Raw genomic sequence first — 6,000 nt, 5'->3', positions numbered from 1 at the left:
TAGTCTTAGGCTCTGAAATTTAAAAACATCACAATGGATGAGGAAAAAAGAGACATTTGAAAATAAACTAATGAATGATACACAAGGTTTCCTAATTCAGAAGGGCAAAATAATTCATTGATAATAAAACAAGTAATTAAAGAGGAGAAACTGCCATAGTACCACTGGTTAATTATAGCAAACCATCAGTGTAGATTATTGGTCAAGAAATGCTGCATTCATTTTTCATTCAACAGATTTGGATTAAGCTCCTACTATGTGCCAGCGCACAGTACAGCACTTAATAAAATGAATAAAAATCCCTATCCTCCTGGAGCTCACATTCTAGTGAATAAGAAAATAAAAAGGATAAACTGGTAAAATACAGATATTAGATGGTGATAAGTGTTATGAGATAAATAAAGGAGGAAAAGGGATGGGGTGGTGGTGTGTGTATTGCAACTTCAAATTGGCCTTAGAAATCTCACTGAGAAACTGGCTTTTGAGCCCAGACCTGAAGGAGATAAGGGAATGAGCTAGATGACCATCTGGGGGAAGCTTTTTAAGCAGAAGGAATAGCCTCAATCAGAAGCACGCCTGTCAAGTGTGAGGAAGGAGAGGACGGCCACTGTGGCTGGAGGTGAGTCCGTGGGCGAGTAGGAAACGGTTTGAGAGAAGTAATGGGGCGTGAGATTGGGTAGGGCTTTGTAGGCAACTGTAAGGACTTGCTTTTATTCTGAGATGAGAAGCTTCTGTGAGTGTTTGAGTATAAAGGGATAACAATCTGATTTATAGCTCAAGAGGATTATTTCGACTGATGTATTGAGAACAGATGGGGGTAGTGTACAGGGGGTCATAGCAGAAAGCCATTAGGAGGGTCAGATGAATGTTTTTCATAGAAATTCCCTTAGCACTAATCCTATTCTGCCTTTTTAACCTTGCCTTATTCTCCTATTTCTCTGGGACATTCTTAAAGATAGAGCTCAGGCAAGACGGTAGATTATATTCCGAGCACCTGAGCCTATGCTTGAAAATAGGGACAGCAAGAGTCTAACACTCTACCCTTTCATGTAAAGCCCTCTTCAGTCCCAGGGAAGTAGGGTCTTATAATAATCTAGACCAGTGGTTTTCAAACTTTTTTGGTTTCAGAACCCCTTTACATTCTTAAAAATTAGTAAGGACCCCAAAGAGTTTATATGGGTCACATCATTGATGTCTTATCATATTAAAAATGAAAACTAAGAAACCTTTATAATATTTAATTCACTGAATAAACCCACATTAACAAAATTTTTCAAATGAAAATTATTTTTCGAAACAAAAACTGTTTATTAAGAAGAGTGGTGTTGTTTAGCATTTTTACAAATCTCTTTGTTACCTGGTTTAGTAGAAAGAACACAGCTGGGTTCCCAGAGCTGCTTCTGCATTCAGGCTGCTACGCTGTTGTTTTGGTTGAGATATATGAGAAAATAAGGTCTCATATAATCTTCTTCAATACTAAATCCAAACTTGACCAGCAGTAGTTTCTTAAAGGTCAGTTGCAATGTGGAATCTAACACTTATCAGTGAAACTTTATCATCTCATTAGAATCCAGTGGTTTACTTTGCCCTTTGCACGGATATTTGTAACATTATACATTTTGGGTGGGAAGGATATTAGTTCATTGAGTCATGCAGATCTTCAAAATGACTCATTTCATTATCCAGTATCAAAAATCAGTTGTTATTACCACTGACCAGGTTCAGGACATGTTACCCCAAAATATGGCAACTTGGCATCCTGAATATTTCAAGCTGAAAAAATCTGAGCTATGGCATGTGAAAGGCTTTTTTTTTTCTTTTTCTATTTTATTAGTTCCGCTTGTGACCTGGTTGCTTCTCAGTCAACAGTGAACACACAGTGTTCAACAGCCACCATCAGAACAAACATGTATTTGATCTGTTCTTATGATTTCTTCCATCTTCAGGAAGGACTTTCTGACCTTCCTGAAGCAGATATAAAACCCTCACGTGGGAGGTGCCCTCCCACAGGAGGAAAGGAGTAGCTCTGAAAATGAAGAGACAGAGAGCAATGTGAACAAACAGGCCTTGCTAAGTTTGCCAGGTTACTACGCTTAGCTCACCTTTGTCACTCATCCCAGGACTTTCCACTCTTCAGCAAACCTACCAAAAAAAACTCAGGTTCAACTGTTTCTTCTAGTTTTCATTTACTTCCCTATGAAGGCTCCTGTGTCATGTAAAACTTGTATTAAATTTGTACGCTTTTCTCGTTAACCTGTCTTTTGATACAGGGATAGTTAAAAACTTAAAAGAGCAGAGGAAAAAGATATTTTTCCTTCCTTCCATCACTAATCTCAGTCTTTTTTACAAATTGAGAAGCCCTCAAGTTCCCAGTAGTGGATACATGTTTTCCAAAATTTCAGTTTGAAAACTTAAATTTTATCATTAGCAACAAATTCTAGCAGTTGTTTTATTTGCAGTAATAAGCTCACCCTTTTTTTTGCAGGACAATGTCTACCATAGTTTGTCAGTCATTCTTTCAACTAAAAATGATGTTCCATGAAAAAAGTGGCTAGTTCAGCTCACAAATCAATCATACAAATGTTTTCCTGGTGAGAAATATTGTATTTCAGCACGCAGCAAAAGTGCTTTATCAGCATCATATTAATATCAAAAGAATTATTAAAAAGACATGTATCATAATAGAGCCTCAAGGCACGTTGAATAGTGCTGATATAAAGCAATTTCCCCAAGTGTCTCTCTCAACGTTGGCAATTTTGGGTCCAGAGCTCTCTTAAAAACCCAAAGGTTAAGGAAGTTCATGCAAATCCTTTTTTTTAAGGGTCAGAAGAAGTCCAGGAGATAAGTTAGTTTGTTCAACCATCTCTAACTTTGAAAAATTCTATTTGCACATTTCTCTGGTATTTCTCAAGTATATAAATACTGTACTTAAAAAAAAAATAAGGTAAGTCTTGGTCAATCCTTGAAGTCTTCATAAATGGAGAACTTCCAGTTGCTTAGCTCCACATTTACAAAAAACATAGTCCTTGTATCTGTGTTCCATTTTATTTTCTCCACCATGGCCAGTAATGAATTGCATGAGGAAATATTCTACCTAGACTATTAGTTATCTCTGCTCCAATAAAATTTTATTTACCAAAATGGGCAATGAGGTGGATTTGGCTCCACGCTGTAGTCTGCCAATCCTACAGGAGACAATGCTTGACCTCAGCTATCGCACTCACCTTGACCTTCATTACAGATTGAAACTCCATGACAGTACTGCATACTTGATGCATACTTTTGACATGTTCTGCTATACATAAAAATGTGAACACGTGGATGTTTTGGGTATGTGCTATTGCTCAGAAGCTTCAATGATCATTTCTGGCAAGGCTAGCAGGAGATACGTGGTTATCTCCTGTTTTAATAGGATAAATTATCGTCCTGTTTTAATTTCTCCTGTTGAATGTTCTTAGCAGTGCTGTTACTTGATAGCATGATTGGTGAAACCGGTATGAACTGACCTCAAATTGGTAACTTCACACAACATATTTTAGATATTTCATTTTAAGAAGTGAGAGAGGTAGAATGCTGAACGACAGAGGTGGACCACATTGGTTAATCTAGGTTAAGTGATAAGAAAGCAAATAACTGTAGGACCAGAATTACTTGCTTACCCCTCAAACAGGGATCATTTAAAATAACAGCTCCCCGATTTATTTTCAAGTGTGTTCCTATCAGTTAGGGCTACTTATGGGACCACTTGTGCAATGCTGTACACACTCAACAGTTCTGTTTTCTTGGGACACTCCTTCCAAAATGTTTTGCTCAGAAAATACTGCTCTATTCAATAGAGATGACTATTATCCTTGAATGAACCCCACACATTACAACATAATAATGTTAGTTTTCACAAAGGAGTATAGGAGAAAAACTCATTTTCTTAACAGAAATAAAATCCTTGGGATAAAGTAGCTATCTATAAATGCCCATCTGCCACAGCAGGAAAGGACATTGTATTTATCATTGTCAAGGGCTATGAAGTACTTATTTTTCACAGCAGTTTAACAGCCGAAATTCCAATTAAAGAGCTAACATTTGGGCTCTCATATTCTCATAAAATGTTCAGGTACATAAATTAGAATGTTCCAGCCTGCAAAGGCTAACTGAAAGAACAGATCTACTAACTGTGGTTGGGCTATTTATAACCAGGACAAGAAAAATCATAAGAGCCACTGGGTAAAAAAAATCCCACGAAAATCAAGAGTTTTGAAGAGAAATAATTTTTGAGAAGTACTTTTTAAAATGGCAGATAATATTTGTTATGTACTTACAAGAAAGAAAACAAAAAAAAATTAGGTGGTTCTTGGTTACTTTAAATTCATTAAATGGAGCGAAATAAGTCAGACAGAAAAAGCAGAGAACCATGTGATTTCACTGATATGTGGTATATAAACCAAAAGCAACAAAAGAACAAGACAAACAAATGAGAAACAGAAACTCATAGACACAGACAATAGTTTAGTGGTTACCAGAGGGTAAGGGGGGAGGGGGTGGGAGATGAGGGTAAGGGGGATCAAATATATGGTGATGGAAGGAGAACTGACTATGGGTGATGAACACACAATGGGATTTATAGATGATATAATACAGAATTGTACACCTGAAATCTATGTAATTTTACTAACAATTGTCACCCCAATAAATTTAATTAAAAAAAAATAAAAATGAAAAAAAATTCATTAAATGGGCTGGCTCGGTTGCTCAGGCAGTTGGAGCTTCATGCTCCTAACGCCGAAGGCTGCCGGTTCGATTGAGGGCCTGTGGGCTCTCAATCACAAGGTTGCCAGTTTGATTCCTGCAAGGGATGGTGGCTTGTGCCCCCTGCAACCAATAACGGCAACTGGACCTAGAGCTGAGCTGCGCCCTCCACAACTAAGACTGAAAGGACAACAACTTGACTTGGAAAAAATCCTGGAAGTACACACTGTTTCCCAATAAAAAAAAGTCCTGTTCCCCTTCCCCAATAAAAAAAAAAAATCTAAGAAAAAAACTCCATTAAATCTGTGGGGCTTCTTTGGTTTATCACCCCATCTTACTCGTTTGTACATGAAGCCATTCCAGAAAAAATTTTAAGTCCTTTGAGCTGTATTATCAGCACCTTTCCAGTAATGGTCTGAATTCAGATCCGTGATAAAAACAAGCTGGCTGGTTCAACATAGTGCAAACAGAAATCATGCTCATGAAGACAAACTCGAACACTATGGTCTAGAACACCATAATTTGAAGGGATTAACTTTCTCATTACTAGAGAAGTGCAGTTCTCTCATAAAGACCAAAACACAATTTCTTTTTGATACAATTTTTGCTACTAATTTCTTTTGTAATCTTCCCACCCATTCACGGAGGAGGGTAGTATTTGATGAGGTTGACAATTCTCAAACTGATCTACTGTAAATGTCAAATATTCTCTGGAAGGGGTCGTTGAGTGTATGATGATGACGATACTATCATTGATTGTTTTCTATTTGCCAACTCCTGGGTCAAGTAGTTAAAAAGTATTAACTCACGAATTGGCACATTCCTGGAGGGAGGGAGAGGTTAAGGAATGTGACTAATACACTCCCACAGCAAGAGCTGGAGCCAAGGCTTCAACCGAGGCACTGACTCCGGAGCTCATGCTTCTCACTACTAGGCTATGGTATCTTGTGTATGTTTTGTTTTGAAAAAGAACTAGTGGTTGAACTGAAAAGAAGCATGTGAACCACTTTTCTTTAAAATTTCATTTTCTTAAAAATGATTCCTTTCTTAAGACTTGTTTTATCAACATCAAAAAAATAAAAAAAGACCCCACAAACAATCCAGTTAGACAATGGGTAGAGGACCGGAACAGACATTTCTCCAAAGAGGACTATGTACAGATGGCCAAAAGATATATGAAAAGATGCTCAACATCACTAATCATCACTAAATGCATATCAAAACCACAATAAGATACCATCTCACACACCTGTCAGA

This window comes from Rhinolophus sinicus, chromosome 14 (assembly GCF_057876585.1).
Source record: "Rhinolophus sinicus isolate RSI-liver-muscle chromosome 14, RSI-T2T, whole genome shotgun sequence".
Taxonomy (NCBI): domain Eukaryota; kingdom Metazoa; phylum Chordata; class Mammalia; order Chiroptera; family Rhinolophidae; genus Rhinolophus; species Rhinolophus sinicus.
The sequence above is the reverse complement of the archived record's forward strand: the minus strand, read 5'-3'. Positions refer to the sequence as shown.